Below are 26,395 nucleotides of genomic sequence, written 5' to 3'. Positions count from 1 at the left end.
CAGTGAGAACACATCCATTTGGTTGATTCACTTCCCCAGATATGGTTAATAGGAGTCCCAGTCTGCAATCAACATTGGCCAAAGCGTAACTATTCCACATCTCTGGCCAATTGTGCATTAAGGCTGTCCTGGAGCTGACTGGCCCTACTCAGAGACATGGCAGCACCCTCAGCAAGTCCTGTCTGTTGCACCTATTGAGGTCTTCGAAACTAAAACATTCAAAAGATTTAAAAACTAGAGGAAGCAGATTCACGTCATTAAACAAGAACATCTACAGATGCTGGGGTCGAGTGCAATTTACAAACATACTGGAGAAACTCAGCAGACCACACAGTAAAGGATAAGCAAGGTTTCAGCCCTGGGCCCTTTGGCAGGAATGAGCAAAAAGCAGGCAGGTTCCTGAATAAAAAGGTGGGGGGAAGAGGAAAGGAGAGGAGGGAGGAACTCAGGCTAACAATAAGAGGTCATGGGTGGATACAGGTATTAACACAGATCCTTGGTTTTTAAAGCAATCAATTAAAAAAAAAGAGACAATTACAAAAGCACAGAGCATATTTTAAATTGTTAAAAGCATCAAAATGAGCACAATATCTTTTTCCTTCACACCCGTACAATTGTTCTACAAGTGAACAGGCTTGCAGATCCTACACCAAGTCTAACATGACATGGGATCGGAGAGGAGAGACAGAATACGTTGGCAAGTTTTGCTTCACAGTTGGGCTCTTTGTGGGGCCAGGGAATTGGCCCCACAAATGCAGCCAGGGAATTGTCAGATGAGCTCAACAAGCAAAATTTAGAAGTTTCACAGCTACACAGAGCTCTGGAGGTACACAAAATGCTGCAAATCCTGAACTGGCGCCAAACAAGAGGGGAGGTGCGAGAGACTGCAGATGTTGGGATCTGGTGGAAAACAACATGCTGCCGGAGGAGCTCAGTGATGGTTTACCACTCTCAGTGCTCCAGCAACATCTATGAAGGCAAAGACGTTTTATATCAGGAATGAAGCACAAAAGTCTGCCAATGCTATAATTGTAGTAAAAACATAATTCTGGAGAAATTCAGCAGGTAACTTGGTGTACTTTATATAGCAAAAATAAAGATATAGAATCCTATATCAGGACTGAAATTGTAGAGAAAATATGGATCTCACATCATAAAGGGCATCCATTACCATTGACACAAACGCTTCTCGTGGCTTGAAGAAAGCCAATACAATGTTGGCATTCATTCCTACAGGAAAAGCTGGGATGTAATGATGAGACACTACAGGTCACTGGAGAGCTCTCACTTGGAGTGTACAGTTTTGGGTGCTTTATTTCAGAAAGGACATGCTACTGTTGGAAAAGGTTTGGAGAAGATTTACTAGAATGAAAGGGTTAGCTTATGAGGACCGTTTGTTGTCTCTTGGTCTGTACTGGCTGGAGAACAGAAGGATGAGGGGGGTTTCTCCTAGAGACATGTCAAATGCTGAAAGGCCTAGGACAGAGTAGATATGGCAAGGTTGTTTCTCATGGGAGGAGAGTTTAGGACAAGTGGGCACAATTTCAAGATAAAAGGGCATCCATTTATAACAGAGATTGTAGAGACATTTCTTTAAATTTAAATTTAGACCTGCAGCACAGTTACAGGCCATTTTAGTCCGTGCCACCAATTTACACCCAATTAACCCCCAGTACATTTCAAATGGTGGGAGGAAACTGGAGCCCGTGGGGAAAACCCAATACAGACATTGGGGAGAACATACAAACTCCATTAAGACAGCGCGGGATTCCAACCCTGCCACTGTGAAGGTGTTGCGTTAACCTCTACGATAAACGTCCTGTCCCAACCAGAGGGTTGTGAGCATGTGGAATTTGTTGCCACAGGCAGCGAGGCCATTTAAGGCAGAGATCAACAGGTATTTCATTTGTCAGGGCATCAAGGGTTACGGGGAGAAGTCCAGGGAGTGGCATTGAGTGGGAGGATGGGTCAGCCCTTGATAGAATGGCAGAGCAAATTTGATGGGCCGATTGGCCGACTTCTGCTCCTACATCTTGTGATCTTTTGCTTCCTTCGGGCGGAAGGTACAGAAGCCCGAATACCAGCATCTCTAGGTTCAAGAACAATTTCTATCCAACAATGTTCAGACTCGAACCTCCCGTTGTTACACCGATCAGGGGCTACTCCAACACCACAAAAGAACCGTCTGCACTATTCCAACACCAGCTTTTCTTGCTCTATGGAAACTGTGAATATTTGAATATTTATGATTATCTATCTATTGTATGTATTATCTTTTAATCTAATTTAGTATCTACTATTGTGTCTTTTTAATGAAAGACCTGTTCAGCCGAAGTAAGTAAGAATTTTGCTATATATATATATATATATAGTATGATGTAAACATTAATATTGTGAGATGAAATTGAGACAAGCAAGGTTGTTTATTATTCATAATCATTTCATAATCTGCACCTAACCTCTCCACTTGATCCTTATAATGATGGGATGGTCAATAATAACGTAGCAGATGATGTTTGGGGCTAGAATCCTGACCTAAGAAATGCCTGAGTAATACTCAGTGGCTGAGATGATCAGCCTCTAATTATATCACTTAACATTGTGTGGGGAACAGGTGCAGCTAATGGACTGTTCACCCTGCCCACCCCCCGCAATGTGCATTAAGTCATTGTTGAATCGTTCCGTTTGTACAATTTTCAACCAACACTGCCTTGAAAACAATGGCAAACACTCCGACATCTGCAATTCAGCTCCGCTACTAACGCTTAGACCAGGGCTCTGCATCCTGACAGAAGACAAAGAGAGCATTAAGGAGGGAAACTGCAGGTGTTGTCAAACTAGAGCGACCCACACATGCTGGAACAATCCAGCAGGTCAGGAAGGCAAAAGTCAGTCAGGTTCTTTGGGCCGAAATGTTCCTAATGAAGGACTTCAGCCTGCAACATTGCTGAGCTTTTGCCTTCCATGGATGCAGCCTGACCCATTGACTTCTTCCAGTGCATTATGTGTTACTCGGACTGAGCATTGGTGTGTAAATGATTGTGGTATGGGTGGCTCTGTCATTACTTAGTGGATGAGTGAGAAGCTTAGTGGCCAGGTTGGATTGGTCTGCCTTTTCAGTCGTTGTTGTGGCTGAACTGCAACCAGTGAGCTAAGTCTGGATCACAAATCTTCAGTATTGAAGCCACAAGTTCATGATCAATTAAACAAGCACAATTCTACTGACTCACTTTATTGCCCAGTTTGCCCGAGTCAATTGCATTGAAAACTGCAATGTTCTTACAGGTAAACTCTCAATCCTTACCACCTCCAGCATGAAAAAGAAACGCCCAGTGCTGCTCTTCAACTAATTTTATACCCATACAATTAATACCCCTTTACTTTTCAAATTTCACATATCCCATTTTGAGGTATGGCATTGAAATTTATTTCTTGCACATTTCCCAAAGATATCTACATATCACATCCTCCCATTATTTGTTCCAGAGATCAATCAAAACCAAGATCATTGGTAATTTGCAAAATTTGTTCTGGCCTTCTTTGATTAATCCACATTTTTCAAGTCACAATTAATTTTGTTTCAGAGTATTATTTGTAAAAGTTTCTCCCCTGTAACTGGGGCCTTTACAGCGGCAGCGATCAGGACTGGTGTTCGAATCCTGCACTGTCTACGTGGGTTTTCTCCGGGGTTGTGGTTTCCTCCCACCATTCAAAACATACTGGTGGTGTAGATTAATTGGGTGTAAATTGGACGCCATGGAGTCATGGGGCAAAATGGCCTGTTGCCGTGCTGTATGCCGAAATTTAAATTTTAGAAATTTAAACTGGCCTGATTGGGGAATTAATAAAAGGTGACGATCAACATATCGCGCCTCTTGAGTGAAATACAAACGTCTGTTTGTAATAAAAAGACAGAAATTCTGGAGGAACTCAGTTGGTCTCGCAGTGCCCAGAGGAGGTTAAGATATAACTGACGTTTCAGGCCTGAGCCCTTCTTCAACGTGTGCAAAAAGCAGGAAGATCCCAGAATTAAAAGGCTGAGGAGGAGGAGTACAGGTCAACAGGCAAAAGGTAATTGGCCAGGAGAGGAAAGATGAGAATTGAGAGGGAGAGGAAGGTGCCTCTGAATGGAGAGCTGGAGTAAAAATGACAGAAGGAAAGGAAGAGAGAGAGAGGAGACATAGGAATAGGGAAAGAGAAAGGGGGAAGGTATAACAGAAACTGGAGGTTGATATTAATGCCATCTGGTTGGGAGGTACCCAGAGGGAGGATGATGAGGTGTTGTTCCTCCAAATGGCTGGTGACCTCAGTCTAGCAGTGTGTGAGACCATGGACAGACAGTCGACATGTGAATGGGATAAGGAACTGAAATGGGAGATCCATGCAGTGGACAGAGTGAAGGTGCTCAGCAAAGCAGTCTCCGATGGAGAGGAGACCACAACAGGAGCACCGGATGCAGGAGATGACTCCTACAGATTCACAAGTGAAATGTTGCTTCACTTGGAAGGACTGTTTGGGGCCCCGAATACTGGTGAAGATGGAGGTGTGGGTGCATCTCCTGTGGTCATAAGGGTAGGTACCAAGGGGACAATTGGTGGGGAGGGAGGAGCGGATGAGCGAGTCATGGAGGGAGCGATCCCTGCGGAAGGTGGAGAAGGGAGAGGAGTGGAAGGTGCGACTGGTGGTGGGATCACGTAGGTGGCGGAAATGTTGGATGAGGAGGCTGGTGGGGTGCACAAATGTAATTCTCAGGAGGAGCCCCTGAACTAAACCTCTGCTTCATCTTATGCTATAATAACAAAACACAAAGCTATTTCTAGCTGTGGAAACTTAAAGGTCAAATAACAGCCTCATTCCAAACAGATTAAACACCTACATCAATGCACGTATGTCACTGCACAGCTGGAGAAAAGGTGAACAAACATCAGGCATGACAGAGAACTATTTTATCTGGAATTATTAAGAAGGAATAAGTCTGTTCTGTAAGATTTTAACACAAAACACAAACATAAAAATAATAATTTGTATGCTAGTTACAACTTTATGAGCTTTTGTATTGTGAAATAATCACTAGGTCCTCCAGAAACAGAAAAATGAGGGATCGCTGGGAAATGTTGCAATCTCATCTAATTGTTTAACGTTCACATTATAGCCATCTTAAAACGTCGCCAGTTAGAGGTAAAATTTCAAAAAGAGAATAGCGGGTGGTTTCTATTATTCTTAGAGCAGCCGTGATGTACTCCAGGTGCTCCGGTTTCCTCCCACCTTTCAAAACGTATGGGGGTTGTTGGTTAATCGGGTGTAATTGGGCCACCTGGGCTCGTGGGTCGGAAAGGCCTGTTACCATGGTGTATGCTGTATGTATGTGTGGCCCCAGGAAGTGTTCCAGTCCCAACTCTGTTCACCTGCTTTCCTGCAGATGCAAGAAGTGGGAACATTTGCCTTTGTTCGCATAACATTGAATTCCATTCACAACTCTCACCCACCCACCCCCCCCCCCCACCCCACCTTGTGAGTGAGCCAGACCATGCCTGCAGTCAACAGGATCTCAATGATGTTCAGATGTGGGCTGAATGCTCTCGCCTAGTAAATGTGAAGCAGTGATCATCTCCAAGACAGATCAGGAAAATGGGTAGTGAAGTGGCAAATAAAATGTAATGTCGGAGGTCACGCACTTCGGTAGAAAAAAAATAAACAGGCAGACTTTTTTTTTAAGAAGGAAGAAAATGAAAATCCCCAGATGCAAATAAACCTGGGAGTCCTCATGCAGGGTGGCCTGAAAGTAAACTTGCAGGTTGAGTCGGTGGAGAAGAAGGCAAATGAAATGTTGATGTTCATTTCAAGAGGAATAGAATATAAAAGCAGGGATGTGATGTTGAGGCTTTAGAAGACCTCACTTGGAGGATTGTGAGCAGTTTTGGACTCCTCATTTAACAAAGGATGTGCTAATGTTGGAGAGGGTTCAGAGGTGGTTCACGGGGATAATTACAGGAATGAAAGGATTATCATACGAGGAACATTTGACAGCTCTTGGTCTGTACTCGTTAGAATTTAGGTGAATGAGAGGGGAGATCTCATTACAACATTTTGAATATTGAAAAGCATGGACAGAGTAGGTTGTTTCCCATGGTGGGAGATTCTAGGACAAGAGGGCCCAATGTCACGATTGAAGGGTGTCTGCACAGAACGGAGATGTGGAGAAACTTTTTCAGCCAGAGGGTAGTGAATCTGTGGAACTTGTGGCCACAGGCAGGTCATTGGATGTATTTAAGGCAGAGATTGATAGGTTCATGATTAGCCTGGGCACCAAAGGTTATAGGGAAAAGGCCAGGCAGTGGGGCTGAGTGGGAAAATGGACCAAATATTGATTAAGTGGTGGGGCAGGCTCAATGGGACAAATGGACTATTTCTGCTCCTGTGCCTTATGGTCAATGGAAGAGAATGACCCTGAGTATTCAATAACTTTATCCCAAAAGATTCTGACCCAAATTATCGACCACTCTTATTTTCCCCATGATGCTGCTGAATCCCCCAAGTCCCTCCCACAGGTTGTGCGCTGCTCCACCCCCCAAAACCAACTCTTCATGGTGGGAGGGTAGGACACTACAAGGCAGACAAACAAGAAAGATTCAAGGATGTGTTCAAAACTCCCTCGAAGAAGTTCAACCCCTCCATCAATCCCCAGGAGCACCTGGCTCTCACAACCCAGGTACATAAGAAGCTTCTGGAAACAGTCTGAGAACCTCAGTGTCATGTATCCAGTCAAGGCAACGTCACACTCTATCTCAAAAACCCATTCTTGAGTGACCCTGAGGGAGTGCCTCAGAAGGAGAATGAGGTCACTGGTTGATTGCCTGCAACACTTGGGATTGTGGGTGCTTACACAGAGGGACAAGGCTATGAATGGATGCAAAAATGGGGATGCAAGTTAAAATAAAACCAAGATCCCAGCAAAGTGGTGGGAAAACATGTCACCAGGCGCAGAAATGTTGGTGTGAGTTTGAATTTCAGCAGTGGAATTTTGGATAACCCCAGGTCTTCAAGTTGTAGAATGAAGGAGGCCATCCAGCAGCAAGACAAGGCAAATGACACAGGACAAGGTCCAGTCATAGACAATGAAGGCAAGATTGAGTGATATGACAGAGGCAGCTAGTGCTTATTTCCATGTTACACACAGAAAACAGATATGTTGAGTGGGACAACAGTGGAAACCATCCACCTCACTTTACTGGAATATCCTTTCTTTCCTCATTTTTGTAATACAGGTCAACCTTGTTTTACGAATAATTGGAAAATGAAGAAACCTGTGTTGGCTTTTATGAAAAAAATTTAAATGGGTTTTAGATTTTACAAAAATAGCCTTCAGTAGTAGTGAATGGGTCTTCACTTTACACCATTTCGGCATATGAAAGGTTTCATAGGAACGCTCTAGCCTCAAAGTGGAGTATACCTGTACAGCAGCCATTACAAAGACCAGCTGGTGGAAGAAGCTGAGATAATGAGAGCAAATGAGGATGGAGGGTATCGAAGAATGCTCTTTTCTCCACCCTAGCACTCAATAACTCATCGTCGAAGATGTCATCCTCAACCTTTTTTCAATATGGTCTCCCTAGGACTACTATTACTTCCGTATGTCTTTCCAAATGACCACATTTTTAAAAAAAATTATGTTACGTGAGGTAAAAAGAAAACAAGGGTTTTACCTAAAGGACATCGTAGAACAGCCCCTCTTGAGGATGGTTGCTCTAACATATTCTCAGCCATGGGTCACCTGAGGCTTGAACTCTTTCAGTTCCTGCCTCCATGTTACTACATCTACATTACCAGATGGTGATATGGATCTAGCAGAGCATCCACTTGCATGGCCTATGGCTCCAGCCCAGAAGCCTGCTAGAGTTGTTTGGTGTGATGGAAGATGGGTGGATGTTTCTGTGTCTTGCCTCAAGAAGAAAGTTGATGAAGTCATTTGTTCTGTAACTCAATGGAGTATCAGGACAGTCACCAAAACAAAAACATTTGATTGAATTTACAGCAGATTGATAAAAAAAATGACTTGAACTCCTTATATTCCATCTGGGCACTGTCCAACCAGGTGACATTAATGTAGACTTCTCTGGTTTGCTTAGCCTTCTGTCCCCTTTCCTGATGCTTTTCCTTTCTTCCAGCTTTGTCTGTCTGTCTCTCTTGCCCCATGCCTCTCCTCCAGCTCTGCATCCATGGAGCCACCCCCTCCTGCCATCAATTCCCACCATACCTCTCCAATCCTCCCGTCCATGTCCAATTATTGCCTGGTTGGCCTGTGCGGTTCCCCCTGTCCCTTCTTCCCTCCTCCCCTCAGCCTTTTCATTCAGACACTTGCCTGCCTTTTATTCATACCTTGACGAAGGACTCAGGCCCAAAAGGTCAGTTCTAGGTCTTTACCTCCTATGGATGCTGTGAGACTTTTGTGCATCACTTGAACTTTTCCCATGTGTGTTCTAATGTTAGTGAATTACTGTATTTATTGGCGTATAAGACGACCCTTGAAGCACCAAAAAAAATGCTAAAAACAGGGGTCATTTTATACTGCAGGTCAAATACAAAAACATGACTTTAAAATTCTACTCAAAATATCACTCGACTGGTTCCATAACCCACATAGACCCCGTCCTACAACAGATTTTTAAGATACCGGAATATTAGAAAGTTATTTTTATTGTTTAAAAAAAACACACTAAAATCCTTCAAAATCACCATCGTTGTCTGAGGTGAAACCACATCCACACTCTCACAGTTTACACAGTCATCGTATGGGTCTCAGTCTGAATCTGATGAGGCTGCTTCAGCTTCGTCCTCAGTGTCCCATAATAAATCATCCTCTGTACCACCCATTGCACTGGAGATACCACACTTTTAGAACGATTTTATCAGAGTCTCTACTTTCACTTTATCCCATGCTTTGAGCGAAAGCCACACAGCACATCAAGTGCAGCACTCATCACCCAATTCTTCCATTCTTCACCTACCTGACCTTTAAATGACTTGTTCAAGCAGATATCCAGTAGTTGCAATAGAGAAATCAAACCACCTGGTAATACAGCAATCTCAGTATTATTTAGTGCTGTCAGTTAAATATTTTCCAGACCAACAAACTCTGTTCCTTGCATAAACAGACTTGTAACTTAAAACTTGCCTCATACTTTCTTCATTTAGCTGGAGGCTCCATGATAACACCCGTCTTCCTGCCACGCCCAACAGCTCAGTCAATGCCATGCCAGCTCGGCAAACATACGCATTTTTGGGGGATTGCCTTATACACCCGATATATGATAAAACCATAAAATTCAGGCTGAAATTGGGGGCACGTCTTAGGTGACCTTTAGGTCATCTTACACGCCAAAATATATGGTAATTACATCGGATAAATGTCTTATTTACAGAAATAGTGTGCGTGCTCTATCATTACAGAGAAGAAATAAAATGAATATTAATTTAATAAAGCACGAATGTGAATGTTTAATATTTGAACTTTGTGAACAATAAGCAATAAATATTGATCTATTAAAGTCTTGCCAGCATTCTGTTTCCATTATTCCACCTGAAACAAGGATTTTTTTAAATAATCTCAGCACAAAACACAATGATTGAAGTTTAATCTGAATGAATGTCTTATATTTATACACAGTAACCTGGATATATACAGGTAGCTGAAAAAGATGCAGACGGTGGAGAATGTGTTGGAAATGTCAGCTAACTGGGTCGTTCCATCAAGTTCAATCCCACAGAGAGCCAGATGGCCTCCTTCCTCACTGTAATCCTTCTGAGGAACGTGTTACACTGCACATTTGACTACTCTTCCTCAGAGATCACCATACGATTTGACAGGTGCTTGGATTTGACATGTATAAAGCATAATTTTTCCAGAAATGCTGCCCCTATTTACTCCATGAAGGTGCCAACTCAAAGAGAGTGCAATTCCTCGATTGGCATTCCTTTAAATGAGCTTTGCCCAGCATAATTAAGCCACCTTTTAACAGTTCTCTGTCTCCCAGGGCGATGATGGTGCTGCTGAACTTCTTGGCGGAATGAGGTGCGCTGAAGATCCATACATTCGATCTCATTGGCTGCCAGTCAGGGCCACAGTTGTCATACGTTTATTGTTCATGGTGGAAATTTTGTGTGAATTAACAATAATGATGAGACCTAATGATGCAAGTGAGCAAGTGACATATTATTTGGAGACACATGGGAGACTGGAATCTGAAGCTAATTAAAACTTGCTGGAGGTTTCCACTTGCTGAGTTCCTCCAGCAGACTGGAAGTGCCAGGTTGGCTAACTTAAATGTAACTCACCCTATATATCTAACCCACCCTATATATCTAACCCATACTATATATTTAACCCATCCTATATACAGGATTTTAACACTTATCGTTGACCAATACTGCAGAGTGCATAAAAATTATTGTGTATAAAAAAAATCATGAAAAGGTCCTGCAAAATCAGTGCTGCTTAGTTTTAAATTGTGTTAAATTGAGTCTTGTGCCTTTGCTCCTTTCAACATCAAAGTTCCCAATGTAAGTCTAAACTAATGCCACAGAAAACTGATCATTTGGTTGGTTCTTCACCCATATTAGGGCAACACGGTTTGGGTCGCAGTTAGTGCAATCCTATGAGAGGGTTTGAATCCGGCGCTCGCTGTAAGGAGTTTGTACGTAATCCCCGTGGGTTTTCTGCATTCCAAAAATGTTCGGGGTTAGTAGGTTAATTGGGGGTAGTTGGGCTGGATGGTTTTCATGGGCAGGAACAGCTTTTGACTGTGTATATTGTTAAATGTTTCAAAAATTAAAATTTGCAGCTGAACGATACAGTTTTAGTGATGTGTTTGCTCATTCAACAACAGTAAGGCAATAAAACCTTGGGATTACTTGTAAATGTCAACAGTTCTTAAACTTTAATTCCTGCCTATTTCAAAACAAAACTTCAAGAGTTACTTATGAAGAGAATCAATTTCTCTGGTTTAAGAATTTATGGAAAATATTTCGAACCTGAATCAGAACTGCAGGTCACAATGAATTCAGCCACTGAGGGCAAACAATAAATGAACTTTGAGCAAGTAGATGGTGGATGGGAGGCAAAAACAGTCAGGGACTCCATCTCCTCAGAGATTCCCTCCACAGCCTCCAGTCTGATGGTGACCCAGCCCATTTCTATCTTCTGCCCAAAATCCACAAGCAGATGCCCATCCATTCTGCCTGCACTTTCCCCAATGAAGCTATTTCCTCCTCCCTTTCTCGTCTGGTTCAGTTTCTTGCCTCGTTCCAGATTTCCTTTTTCCTTCCCTCTGGGAATGGGGAGCATTCCCCAGGCTGAGCCATCAGGCCTGTCTTCCTGCTCTGTATTCTTGCTGCCAGCAACACACCTCCACTGGCGATGATAGGCAACGTTGGTGTTGCTGCATCCTGCACCCATGACGCGGTCGTCATTTGTACCTACTTGGATGCTGTCAGACCCGCCGGGTGACACACCAACATCTTTGTGTGCAGAAAGACCAACAAATCTCGGACACATCAAAGGGCATCTTTCACCAAGTCGATGATCTTCCACCAGGGTCGCTCCATTATCTGCACTCTCTCTGGTTTACCTTCTTGCAAAGGCTCTTTCATCTATATTCTCAAACTCAAACTGTTTCCATTCACTCATTGACCAAGTAACTGTTCACAGATTATTATGGTCCTCTGTCTTTACCCTTTCAGAAACATCTCCTTCCCCCACCCTCCCAACAGCTTTACAATCCTCTTACCCATTCTGACAAAGGGTCACTAACAACTGATCTATTTAAACACTGAATATTTCCAGCACTGATATTGAATATGAAGCATAGCTCATTAGCAATCTTATGATTCAAGTTTTTTAAAATATAAAAATGAGGGTTAAGGTTCGGAAGAAGAATCAGATTTGGGTACAAAGAGTTTGAACTCATAATGAAGAGCAGAACAGATGTTGACATTTCCATTCACCTTCAAGATTTTCTCCATCTGCATCAATTTCCCAAATTATCCATCAAGGACTATCGCCCAGTTCAGCACAAACGATCACCTATACTTTACAGCTTGGCAGGATATGTTAAAGCTGCAACAGCAAAGACCTCCCAATGGCCAACCATTTCAATTTCAAGCCCCATTCCCTCACCAACCTGTCTGTCCATGGTCTCATGCACTGCCAAACTAAGGCCACCCACAAATCAGAGGAGTAACACCTTATATTCTACCTGGGCACTCTCGAAACAGATATCATTAATGTCGACCACTAATGTTTGATAAACACCTCCCCTCTGTCTCCCACTTTCCACCCAGTTCCCTCTCCCCATCACTTCTACAATTTGTTAGACTGTGATCCTCCCCCTTCCCCTTCCTCCTCCTTCTCTTCCTCTGCCCTCACCCCATCCTTTTATCCAAGGGCCTGCATGCTTTTCTCACTGGTTACCCTTTACTTCCTGTGGTGCTGTTTGACCTGAACCACCAGGTTCAGGAACATCTGCTACCCCTCCACCATCAGACTCCTCAACGACAAACGCAATCAGGGACTCATTTAAGGACTCATACTTGTTCATGTTATTGATTTTTTTCTCTCTGAATTGTGCAGCGAGTTTGCTTACATTTCTTTATTTGTTTACATGTTTACGTATCTTTTTGAGTACAGTTTTTTTACACAACTAATAAGTAGAAATTCAGCCTGGCCCACAGGAAAAAGAATCTCACAGTGTATGTGATGTGTGTGTGTGTGTTCTGACGATAAATGTGAACTTTGAACTTTAATAAAAGAAAATGCATACATTGAGGAAACCCCACCTGATATTCCAGACTAGAAAGGGCAAAACAATATATATTTAACATTGGGGATTTATGAAATGTAGGTAGAATCTTGCATTTCAATAAAAAAGTAATCACATTTTATCCAAAGGTCCCAGTTAGTGCTTGAATTTTCTAAACTGAAAGCTAATTATTTAATTTTGTTAAGCAGGATAATCTGCAGATGATGTGATTGAAGGGCTGGAGAAACTCAGCTGGTCACTCAGCATCCGTAGGAAGCAAAGGATGACCAGCATTTTGGACCTGGGCCCTTCATCAAGGCACAAGAAACAAAAATAGGCAGGTGACTGAATAAAAAAGATGGGAGAAGGGGTGGGAGGAGGAGAGGAGAGGAGGGAGGAAGGAAGGGGCAGAGGATAACAGGTGGATATTGGTGGAGGGGTAGAAGAGAAAGAATCTGAAAGGTGATAAGGAAGGTGGCAGCTCTCTGAATAGAATGGGGTGGGGAGGTGGAGGAAAGGAGACAGAGAGATAGGGAATTAGGCATAATTCCTCCAATATGCAGGTAGCCTTGGTCAGACAGTGCATGAGGTCATGGACAGACATGTCAATGTGGGAATGGTGTGTGGAATTAAAATGGTCGGCCAATGGGAGGTCCCTGTTTATTGCAGCGGACGGATCTGAGGTGCTCAATGAAACGATCTCCCAGTCGGTGTCCAGTCTCTCCAATGTAGCTGAGGCCACATACTGGCTACAGTGGATAACCACTGCAGATTCACAAGTGAAGGGCTGAGGCCTGAAACATCAATTACTGCTTATAAATGCTACGTGAGCTGCTAAGTGTCCCAGCATGTTTGTGGATTGTGTAAAGGATGTCATTTAAATGTTGGTACTCAGGCAGCAGACAAAGACACTTGCCTTCGTTTTAAAGCACAGATATTCTAGAAAAACTAATCAAAATTACAGAAGGATTATATTCTTGGAAATATATTGCTATTCTTTCACTATTGCAAGGAAAGAGTCTGGACCTCTGTTTCTTAAAGCACTATGGGCTCAGATTTCAGATTCGTTGTCAGAGTACCTACATGACATCACATACAATCCTGAGATTCCTTTTCCTGCAGGCATGACAGAATTACCACTAATTGGTAGTGCAAAAAAAATGTACACAGCGAATATAGCACTGTAAACAGATAATGACTGTAAACAAACTGATTGTTCAGTACAGAAAGAACAAAAAAAAACAATAAAATGCACAAGTCAGAGTCCTTAAACAAGTCCCTGATTGTTTGTCATTGAGGAATCTGATGGGGGAGGGTGAGCAGGTGTTCCTGAACCTGGTGGTGTGAGTCATGTGGCACCAATGGCAGCAAAGAGATCAGAGCATGTGCTTGATGATTACTCCTGATCTCTGATGGCAGTGAGTAGGTGTTCTCCATGGTGGGGAGTGTTTTACCTGTGATGTCCTGGGTTGTGTCCACTACCTTCTGCAGGACTTTACACTTAGGGGTATTGGTGTCCCCGAAACAGACCGTGATGCAGCCAGTCAGCATGCTTTCCAGATCTGTAGAAATTTGCCAGGGTTTCTGCTGTTGTACAAAACCTTTGCAAACTGCTGAGGAAGTAGAGGCCCTGACGTGCTTTTTTCATGATGCCATCGGTGTGTTGGGTCCAGGAAAGATCCTCCGAGATAGTGACTCCCAATAATTAAATTTGCTCCCCCTTTCCACCCCCAGTGATCACCTTCTGCATGCTGACTGTAGTGGCTCAATGTTTAAGAGGAGAAAGGGGCCGACAGATGGGGCAACAATTAAAGCATGATCAGGACATGATTCAAAGAAGAATGATGAGTGCAGACAGCAAAAGGAAAATCTGTTGCTATGGTGCAGTGTATTTAAGAGCTCCTTTGTCACTTCACCATTTTCAGTCACTGCAACGTCAAATCTCCTTCTAGAAGAGAGGGCCAGCTTCCCATTGTGGAAGGAGGGAAACCAGAGGGCAGCTGGCATGGGTAATGATGTCTGCCCCCTCTGGCTAAGATAGAACAATGGGAGAAAGTACTGACATATATAATAAAGCTGTATCTAATTTCACCTGGCATGAATTAATTACTTCCTTTTCTTTATTTCTTTATCTGGTTTAGTAAAACAGATGTGCTCTTTGACAAGTATCAGTTGGCCCACTTCCATGAATGTTCATCCATTTAGACAAAGTCCACGGCTTTTCAGGTTGGATCAACTCAGGAAGCTTTTCGGTGATATGATCTTCAAGCTCCTTTTAGAAACTGACTTTCAATATTTCACACGCAGTCCTATAAGTTTGATTGCATCACTCTGTTTCCTCGGTAAAATGCAATTGGATGCTTTTGTTTTCCAGAGTGAAATGTGCCATTTCTGTAACTCTGAAGATTTGATCAGACACTTCACGATTGGTGGGGGGGTGGGGGGAGTCAACTTTTATATCGAGGTCAGTCATGTTCTCTGAGGTCTGATGGCTGCGCAATGGCTCTGGATAGGATTTTGAATTCCTAATGGTTCCCACAGCACTAAACTACTAGGACTAACAATGTCTAATTTTTTTGGTGACACAGTTAATGTATTGATCAGTATAATGCTATTATAGGACCAGTAACCAGGGTTCAAATCCGGCGCTGAGTGTAAGGAGTTTGTACGTTCTCCCTGTGTCCGCGTGGGCTTCCCACGTTTGAAATTGTACGGAGGTTGTAGGTTCATTGGGGTATTTGGGTGGCACAGGGTCGTGGCCTGGAAGGGCCTGCTACTGTGCTGTATGACTAAATCTAAATTAAAATTAATTTGTGAATAACTTCAAAGCAATTGAATATTATTTTCGGAAATTAGAAAAAATGATCCAGATCTTTTACTGACCACACAGTCACTGGTTCTGATTGTTTTAGAAAATGACCTCACTTCCCAATGTGGTCCCAGATGTTCTTCCAGCTAATTGGGGAGACACTGGGCAATATTGGACCTTGCCTGGTGTGTGACATATACACAGCATGAACAGACCTTTGGTCAGGTCACTGATCCATCCCAGTCCATTGGCTTTGGAGCCTGCTGTTCCAGTTCAAAGTTTGTGAGGGCCTTTGACAGCCACTCAGGACCCAAACTGCCAATTAGTCTAAACTGGAAAATTACAAGCTGTTCACATCTGAGAGACCTTAAGGCAGCAGAAAGCAAAGCAAACCAAATCAGACTTGCACAGAAAAGCCATCAGATCGAGTGCTGTTCTCCACAGCTCTCCATTTCAAGCCTCCAGACGGTTTGCTCATCTCTTTCTTGCCTGAAAAACTCATCGCAATTGTGATGTGATTCTGTGAACATTGATCATTTTCTGCCACGATCATCACAGCTGAACAAAAATGGAGCTCTGGGTTTGGAGCATCCACTGCGGAGAGAACATTCAAGGAACTGAATTTTCTGCCCTGTTAAGGCATGTTGAACAGAAAAGGGAGCGAGCTCATGAACTTCTGTTTGTTTGTCCCAGATCCAACACCTACAATAATTGGTAGGTTTTCCGGTGGCTTCACCAAGGGGTTGTTTGCTGCTTCAGAGAACATTTACTTTATCAATTTTAAACTTTTACTTAAATTTTTATATACTCTTATTTATTTTTTAAAAATTTAATTAAAAATTTTAGTTAAATTATTAAATTAGACATACAGCATGATAACAGGCCAAATCGGCCCCACAAGTCCATGCTGCCAAATTTACACCCAATTAACCTACAAAACCAGGTATGTTTATGAATGGTGGGAGGAAACCGGAGCCCCCAGAGAAAACACATGCAAACACGGGGAGAACAGACAAACTCCAATTTCTCATCGGTAAGTTGGGTAACATTCTCTGACAAAATTATTGCCTCAAAACCAGTGAGATAAACTAAAGTCTTTGTGATACTTATTCCTTTCGAGTTTTGCACGGGGTGAATTGAAAATATTCTCCAGCTGAGAGTGATGGTTGAGAATTGATGAGGGAATAAATGATTCAGATTAGAATAGAGGTCAGATTCAAATCCTTGAAGCTTCATTTTGTTTTATGAACAGTATATTATTAAGAAACTATTAAATTCAGCTCAGAGAGGCAATGAATTGATTGCCTTCATTACTTGCCATTCATAATGGAAGGTTACATTTGATGTAGGAAAATAGGGCATCTTCCTTTAATTCTTTCCCTTTAACTCTTACACTGAAAAATAAGAGTTGAAATAAATAGTTTGGTTTCAAGTATGGTGAGCTAAAGGAAATATAGGATAGTATGATCTGAGGAGAATTCAACTATATCAACGAGAATCACTGCAGAAGCTGATAACCCTGTGATATCGGTCTTTGAGACCAATGTCAGAACAACCTTCAAGAGGGTTGTCAGGCCCTGATGTGGTACCTGGCAGAGGACAGAAAATTTATGTCAACCAACTAGCCGGAGTGTTCACGGACATTTTCAACCTCTCACTGCTGCAGTCAGAGGTTCCCATCTGCTTCAAAAGGGCATCAATCATCCAAGAAGAGCAGAGTGAGGTGCCTCAACAACTACCACTGTGATGAAATGCTTTGAGAGGCTGGTCATGGCCAGAATAAATTCATACCTAAGAAAAGACCTGGAGCCACTGCAATTTGCCGATCACCACATTCGTCCCACAGCAGATGCAATCTCACTGGCTCTTCATTAAGCCCTGGATCACCTGGACAACAGCAACACGTGCTGCTTTTCATCAATTATAGCCCATCATCCTCTCAGTACTGCTCAGCAAACTCCAAACCCTGGGCCTCCATCTGAAACTGAATGCTTGGTTTCCTCATCGGAATACCATGGTCAGTACAAGTTGGTATCAATGCCTCTTCTTCACTGGCGATCAAGAAAGGCACACCTCAAGGATGCACACTTAGCCCACTGCTCGACTCTCTGTACACCCATGACTGTGTGGTCAGGCACAATTTAAATACCATTTACAAATTTGCATATGACACTTCAGTTGTGAGAATAGACGGAATGAGGAAGAGTACAGAAGGAAGGTAGATCAGCTCGTTGAGAGGTGTTAGAATAACAATTTTGCATTCAACTATAGCAAAACCAAGGAGTTGATTGTGTACTTCAAGAAGGGGAAATGAGGAGAACAATGAGGGGTCAGCAATGTAGAGGGTAAGGACCTTCAAATTTCTGGGCGTCCACATCTCTGAAGATATATCCTAGAGCCATCATTTTGATGCAATCATGAACAAGGCTCACCAGCAACAATATTTTGTTAGAAGTTTGAAGAGATTTGTTATGTCACCAAATAATCTTGCAAATTTCCGTAAAGAGCATTCTGATGGTTGCTTCAAGTCAAGTTTACTGTCATCTGATTGTACAAGTAAAATGCAATGAAACAGCATTCTCTGGTCCTCAGTGAAAAACATGCAGACACACAACCAGACATAACACACGTACAAACAATATATATGCAGGGCAAGTATTTCATGAATACTAATAAATAAATATTGTTCTGTACGTATGAGAGGCTGGGAGGGTTAGTGTGAGCAGATTCTTTGGTCGTTGAGCATTCTCACTGCCCATGGGAAGAAGCTGTTCCTCAGCCTGGTAGTGCTGGCTCTGATCCTCTTTTATCCCTTCCTTGATGGGAGTAACTGAAAGATGCTGTGTGCGAGGTGGAAGGGGTCCTTAATAATTTTGTGTGTCTGCTTTAGACAATGATCCTGGGAGATAATGATGCTGGGGTGGTGAGAAACTCCTGTAATCCTCTCTGTCACTCTTCTGGTCCTGTGGATTGACCTCTGGTCCATTTCTCTGCAGCAACCATACCCTCACTATAATGCAGCCAGCCAGGACACCCTTGATAGAGCTTCTGTAGAAGGTTGACATGATGGTGGCCAATGGTCTTGCCCACTTCATTCTTCTCAGGAAGCGCATTCGATGTTGCGCCTTCTTGACAAGTGAGGAATGTTGAGTGTCCACAATAGGTCACTGAATAAGTGAACTCCAAGGAATTTGGTGCTCTCCACTACAGAGTTGTTGATGTGTAATGGAGGGTGGTCATTCCTGCTCCTCCTGAAGTCCACGATCATCTCCTTCATCTTGTCCACATTGAGACTCAGGTTGTTATTCTCACACCATTTCACAAGATTATCCACCTCTTCTCTGTAGTGCGACTCATCGTTGATGCTGATGAAGCAATGACTGTAATGGCATCTGCAAACTTGATGACACCAAGGGAGTTGGATCTGGTGACGCTGTCGTGGGCTGAGCGCACAGCCCTGAGGTGCGCCAGTGCACGGCATGATGGTGCTCAACGTTCTGCTGCCAAACCAGACAGACTGAGGTCTTTCGTTAGGAAGTCCAGGATCCAGTTACAGAGAGAGGTGTTGAGTCCCAGTGAGGACAACTTCTCCACCAGCCTCTGGGGAATGATTGTATTAAACGCTGAGCTGAAGTCAATGAACAGCAGCCTGGCATATGAGGTGTTGTTCTTCAGGTGTGTCAGGGTGAAGTGAAGCCACAAGGCTACAGCAATGTCTGTGCAATTTTTTCTTCTATAGATGAATTGAAATGGGTCCAGCATCTCTGGGCAGTGAACTTGGATGGGTTCCATCACCAGACGCTTGAAACATTTCATAATGCCACAAGGGGGTAGTCATTGAGGTCTGTTATTGACACCCCTTGGGAATCAGGATGATAGTGGCTGTCTTGAACACTGCAGAAACAATGGACTGCTGCAGTGAGGTGTTGACGATGCCCATCAATTGGTCTGGGCATTCCTTCAGTACCTGACCAGATGTGTTGTCTGATCCAGTCACCTTCACATCGACCACAGCTATGCAGGGAAGGTGGGGGGGATGGTGGGTTTAAGATATACAGCACAGTAACAGGCCCCTCTGGCCTATGACACCCACATCACCCAATTACATCTATAACTTCTGTATATTTTGAATGATGGGTGAAACCGGAGCCCCCCAGAGAAAACCCATGCAGACACAGGGAGAACAGTTTCTTCACAAAGGCTATCAGAGTCTTGATCCTTACCAAACTACCCTCTGATAAACACAAACCATCAGCAATACAAGACCTAGCTGCACTACTGAAGCAGTGGAAATGCAAAATCTTATCCTTCCAGATGGCAATTTAATGTATACGATTCGCGTAGCTTTTTTAAAAAATCAGAAGTACCTATTCGGCTGCAGAAGGTAAGAAGTCAGACTTATGAATATTGTACCATACGCATGGTAATAAATTCATTATCATTATTTACAAAAAAATACAAGGTTTTTGAGGAATCAAGAATGTTCAAATTCAGGTCTGCACCACTTAACGTTGGTTCAGGCAACGTCCGACCGCATATACGTCCGCAGACCCTAATTATTCAGTCACCGCCAGCCAGACCACAGCAATTTAGAAAATGTGATCGTAAGCAAAAGGCAATTGTACACTGTATACCCACACTGATCCACTGCCCCACTCACTCCCCACAGTCCTGTATCAGTCCCCACACTGATCTCACTGCCCCACTCACTCCCCACAGTCCTGTATCAGTCCACACACTGATCCCACTGCCCCACTCACTCTCCACAGCCCCGTGTCAGTCCCCACACTGATCCCACTGCCTCACTCTCTCCCCACAGTCCTGTATCAGACGCAACACTGATCCCACTGCCCCGCTCACACCCCACAGCTCCGTGTGGTCCCCACACTGATCCCACTGTCCCTCTCTCTCCCCACAGCCCCATGTGGTCCCCATACTGATCCCACTGCCCCACTATCTCCACACAACCCAGTGTCGGTCCCCACACTGATCCCACTGTCCCACTCTCTCCACACAGCCCAGCGTCAGTCCTCAAACTGATGCCACTGCCCCACTCATTCCCCACAATCCTGTATCCGTCCCCACAATGATCCCACTGCCCCACTCTCTGCCCACAGCTCCGGGTCAGTACCCACACTGATCCCACTGCCCCACTCTCTCCCCACAGTGCTTTATCGGTCCCCACACTGATCCCAATGCCCTGTTCTCTCCCCACAGGCTGTGTCAGTCCCCAAACTGATCCCACTGCCACACTCTCTCCACACAGGCCAGTGTCGGTCCCCACACTGATCCCACTGCCCCTCTCTCTCTCCCCACAGTCCTGTATCAGTCCCCACACTGATCCTACTGCCCCGCTCACTCCCCACAGTCCTGTATCAGTCCCCACACTGATCCCACTGCCCCACTTTCTCCCCACAGCGCCATGTGGTCCCCACACTGATCCCACTGCCTCACTATCTCCACACAGCCCAGTGTCGGTTCCCACACTGATCCCACTGCCCCATTCTCTCCACACAGCCAGTGTCGGTCCCCACACTGATCCCACTGCCCCGCTCTCTCTCCAGAGCCCCATGTGATCCCCATACTGATCCCACTGCCTCACTCTCTCCCCACAGTGCTGTATTGGTCCCCACACTCATCCAACTGCCCCTCTCTCACCCCACAGTCCTGTATCAGTCCCCACACTGATCCCACTGCCCCACTCTCTCCCCACAGCCCCGTGTGGTCCCCACACTGATCCCACTGCCTCACTCTCTCCACACAGTCCTATATCAGTCCCCACACTGATCCCACTGCCACACTCTCTCCTGACAGCCCCGTGTGGTCCCCACACTGATCCCACTGCCCCGCTCACTCCCCACAGTCCTGTATCAGTCCCCACACTGATCCCACTGCCCCACTCTCTCCCCACAGCCCCATGTGGGCCCCACACTGATCTCACTGCCTCACTATCTCCACACAGCCCTGTGTCGGTCCCCACATTCATCCCACTGCCCCTCTCTCTCCCCACAGTCCTGTATCAGTCCCAACACTGATCCCATTGCCCCACTCACTCCCCACAGCCCTGTGTCAGTCCCTACAATGATCCCACTGCCACACTCTCTCCACAGAGGCCAGTGTCGGTCCCCACACTGATCTCACTTCCCTGCTCTCTCCCCACAGCCCTGTGTTGGTCCCCACACTGATCCCACTGTCCCACTCTCTCCCCAGTCCTGTATCGGTCCCCAAACTGATCCCACTGCCCTGCTCTCTCCCCACAGGCCGTGTCAGTCCCCACACTGATCTCACTACCCCACTCTCTCCCCACAGCCCCTACACTGTCCCTACACAGTCCCTACACAGATCCCATTGCCCCTCTCTCTCTACACAGTCCTATGTGGTCCCCACACTAATCCCACTGCCCCACTCTCTCCCCACACTAATCCCACTGCCCCACTCTCTCCCCACAGCCCCATGTCGGTCCCCACACTGATCCCATTGCCCCACTCTCTCCCCACAGCCCCGTGTGGTCCCCATACTGATCCCACTGCCCTGCTCTCTCCTCACAGCCCCGTGTCAGTCTTCACACTGATCCCACTGCCCCAGCCTCTCCCGACAGCCCTGTGTCAGTCTCCACACTGATCCCACTGTCCCACTCTCTCCTTACAGCCCCGTGTCAGTCCCCACACTGATCCCATTGCCATGCCCTCTCCTCACAGCCCCGTGTCGCTCCCCACACTGATCCTACTGTCCTGCTCTCTCCACACAGCCCAATCTCGTTCCCCACATTGATTCCTATTTACAAATAAAAGTTTGGAGGTAAACTACCGTATCCCATATAGCTTCGCTAAGTACATATCAAGGTATTTGTATGACTTCTACATCACATAACAGCCAATTTCACTGAACAAATCGTGAGCGTTAAGCAGTGCATTGTATTTTTGTTCTGCCAGCTTTGTCCAAGAGCAGCATTTACCAAATTACTTATCAACTGTAACAGAGACCAGTCTGAAGTTCAATTCCTCAAATGCATTCATCCCAGGTTTGAGGGCATTTCCTCTTCAATGCAGTTGGTTAAACTTTTACATTAAAACACATGAACTGGACTTCCCTGATATCTTGCCATAGCATCTGCCACATCTGGGCGACCAGTGAAAATATATTTTTTTAAAACCCTTATCACTCAATTCCCCCACTGGTTCCTGTCAGAGGTCATATGTGGTTTCTCGTATATATGGCACCTGTTCACATGGCAATCACTGTGTGCAACAACTGGTCTTGTCGAACGGCAGGTGATGTTATTTGCTGCAGCTCATCTCACAGATGAGGCGCACAGTGACAGGACGAGAGAAGGTAACATTTTTATCCTATCAATTTCCAACAGTGCAGTGGCTACACCAGTAACACATCCATGAAATGTACGTTCCCTGTCCTGAATTCAGTTTATAAAGCACGAACAAGAGCATCTAAAAGAAAAGGAAACTGAAAACACATGGTAGGGTTTGAGAGTGGGAAACAAAAGGGAGAACGGTGTGTTGATGGACAAGGAAAGTAGGAATAACTTGGTAGAAGGGTGCACTCACGGATACAGAAAGTGGGAACTACATGGCAGAAGGGTGCGTTCACTGATACAGAAAGTTGGAACTACATGGTAGAATGGTGCATTCATGGATATAGAAAGTGGGAACTACATGGTAGAATGGTGTGTTCATGGACAAGAAAAGTGGGAATTAACTACATGGTAGAAGGGTGTGTTCACGGATTCGGAAAGTGGGAAATACATGGTAGAAGGGTGCGTTCAAGGATACGGAAAGTGGGAACTACATGGTAGAAGGGTGCGTTCAAGGATACGGAAAGTGGGAACTACATGATAGAACAGTCTGTTCATGGACAAGGCTAGTGGGAACTACATGGTAGAAGGGTGCATTCACGGATACGGTAAGTGGGAACTACATGGTAGAACAGTGTGTTCACGGATACGGAAAGTGGGAACTACATAGTAGAACGGTGTGTTCGTGGACAAGGAAAGTGGGAACTAAATGGTAGAAGGGTGTGTTCACGGATACAAAAGTGGGAACTACGTGGAAGAAGGGTGTGTTTGTGGACAAGGAAAGTGGGAACTACATGGTAGAAGGGTGCGTTCACGGACACAAAGTGGGAACTACATGGTAGAAAGGTGCATTCAAGGATACGGAAAGTGGGAACTACATGATAGAACAGTCTGTTCATGGACAAGGCTAGTGGGAACTACATGGTAGAAGGGTGCGTTCAAGGATACGGAAAGTGGGAACTACATGATAGAACAGTCTGTTCATGGACAAGGCTAGTGGGAACTACATGGTAGAAGGGTGCATTCACGGATACGGTAAGTGGGAACTACATGGTAGAACAGTGTGTTCACGGATACGGAAAGTGGGAACTACATAGTAGAACGGTGTGTTCGTGGACAAGGAAAGTGGGAACTAAATGGTAGAAGGGTGTGTTCACGGATACAAAAGTGGGAACTACGTGGTAGAAGGGTGTGTTTGTGGACAAGGAAAGTGGGAACTACATGGTAGAAGGGTGCGTTCACGGACACAAAGTGGGAACTACATGGTAGAAGGGTGCATTCAAGGATACGGAAAGTGGGAACTACATGATAGAACAGTCTGTTCATGGACAAGGCTAGTGGGAACTACATGGTAGAAGGGTGCGTTCACGGACACAGAAAGTGGGAACTACATGGTAGAAGGGTGCATTCAAGGATACGGAAAGTGGGAACTACATGATAGAACAGTCTGTTCATGGACAAGGCTAGTGGGAACTACATGGTAGAAGGGTGCATTCACGGATACGGTAAGTGGGAACTACATGGTAGAACAGTGTGTTCACGGATACGGAAAGTGGGAACTACATAGTAGAACGGTGTGTTCGTGGACAAGGAAAGTGGGAACTAAATGGTAGAAGGGTGTGTTCACGGATACAAAAGTGGGAACTACGTGGTAGAAGGGTGTGTTTGTGGACAAGGAAAGTGGGAACTACATGGTAGAAGGGTGCGTTCACGGACACAAAGTGGGAACTACATGGTAGAAGGGTGCATTCAAGGATACGGAAAGTGGGAACTACATGATAGAACAGTCTGTTCATGGACAAGGCTAGTGGGAACTACATGGTAGAAGGGTGCGTTCACGGACACAGAAAGTGGGAACTACATGGTAGAAGGGTGCATTCAAGGATACGGAAAGTGGGAACTACATGATAGAACAGTCTGTTCATGGACAAGGCTAGTGGGAACTACATGGTAGAAGGGTGCATTCACGGATACGGTAAGTGGGAACTACATAGTAGAACGGTGCGTTCGTGGACAAGGAAAGTGGGAACTAAATGGTGGAAGGGTGTGTTCACGGATACAAAAGTGGGAACTACATGGTAGAAGGGTGCGTTCACGGACACAGAAAGTGGGAACTACATGGTAGAAGGGTGCATTCACGGATACAAAAGTGGGAACTAGATGGTAGAAGGGTGCATTCACGGATATGGAAAGTGGGAACTAAATGGTAGAAGGGTGTGTTCATGGCTACAAAAGTGGGAACTACATGTAGAATGATGTGTTCACTGATATGGAAATTGGGAACTACATGGGAGCCTCTTGCTCACGGATAAGGAAAGTCAAATTGCATTATTGTTTGTGAAAATTATTCGTTAATGTTAATCTGCCATTGAGTTGCCGGGGCATTGCAGTTCTTGGAAATGATATATATTCCAACTTTCCATGAACCATAAATGTTTTATCAGAGAGTTCAAAAAACATTGTGTTTACTTTTTCACTTCTTTGTCCACAGAAGTTCAAGGGAGTGAATTATATCATGTGTCCCATATTTCTAGGGAACCTCTTGTGAAATCTGAGGGCAGTTTAGTCACCCCATTTGCCGGTCACCTCCAAGTCATGGCCATGCAATGATTTATGATTGTTGAACATTTGCTCATTATAAATAACCACATAAACATGAATGTCTTTTCAAAAACTGATCCATACAGACTATTGCTGAGGACTTTCCATTCAATCCTTTTTATTTTTCAAGTTTGTGTGGAAATCACATGCAGTTAAATAGATAACCTGCATTCTCAAATCCATCGACACTGAAATTAAATGTCACGCATTTTATTGGTTGTAGATCTTCAGACAACAGTGAAAAGATAGAGATGTTCCTTTTTAAACTTTTTAAACTTTTACATCACAACTAATATATAAATAACTAATATATAATATATAAATAACCTTGGGATCAAATGGACCTGGATTCAATCTGTCATTGGATGAGGCCCCAGGGCCAACAAACACATATCTTTGCCGTACACAGAGAAATGAATGTATCTGCCCTGCACCCAAGTTGTGATCAACAAGCTGCAACGAGGCCTCAGCAGCAAGTAGGCTTCTGGTGACAGAATTAGTCAGATTCCCAGATCATTGAGATTAACTTTGACAGGAGGAAAGACTCCCCTGCAGTCCAGCCACGCCACCCTGTCAATGTCTGTTTAAACCTTGGAACGTTTCTTCAATGTTTGTAATTGTCAGAAACACTAAAAGGTCTCAGTATTACTTCATGAAAATAACTAATCTATAAAAGAAATCTTAAAACACAATGAAATGTGACCATGAAGCAAGTTAAAGAAAATGACTGAAATCACATGACTTACCTTAAAGTCTTGTATCCCCATTCACGTTCCCACTGCCAGTCCTGAGGGCCTTGGGAAGGGAGAGGAGGATCCCCCATTTCCTACCTACATCCCTCAGCACATTCTGGACCTACAGCAGGCCAGTTCTCATTTTGAG

The 26,395-nt window shown here is 44.4% G+C and overlaps 1 protein-coding gene across 3 annotated transcripts in view; it reads right to left on the bottom strand.

The window, feature by feature from the left end:
• The window catches only part of rims2a (regulating synaptic membrane exocytosis 2a), an 865,989-nt gene that overhangs the window by 104,933 nt on the left and 734,661 nt on the right, over positions 1 to 26,395 (bottom strand). The window lies entirely within an intron of this gene.

Source organism: Narcine bancroftii, chromosome 2 (genome assembly GCF_036971445.1).
Source record: "Narcine bancroftii isolate sNarBan1 chromosome 2, sNarBan1.hap1, whole genome shotgun sequence".
Lineage (NCBI taxonomy): Eukaryota > Metazoa > Chordata > Chondrichthyes > Torpediniformes > Narcinidae > Narcine > Narcine bancroftii.
This window is presented reverse-complemented; position numbering and strand designations above follow the sequence as displayed.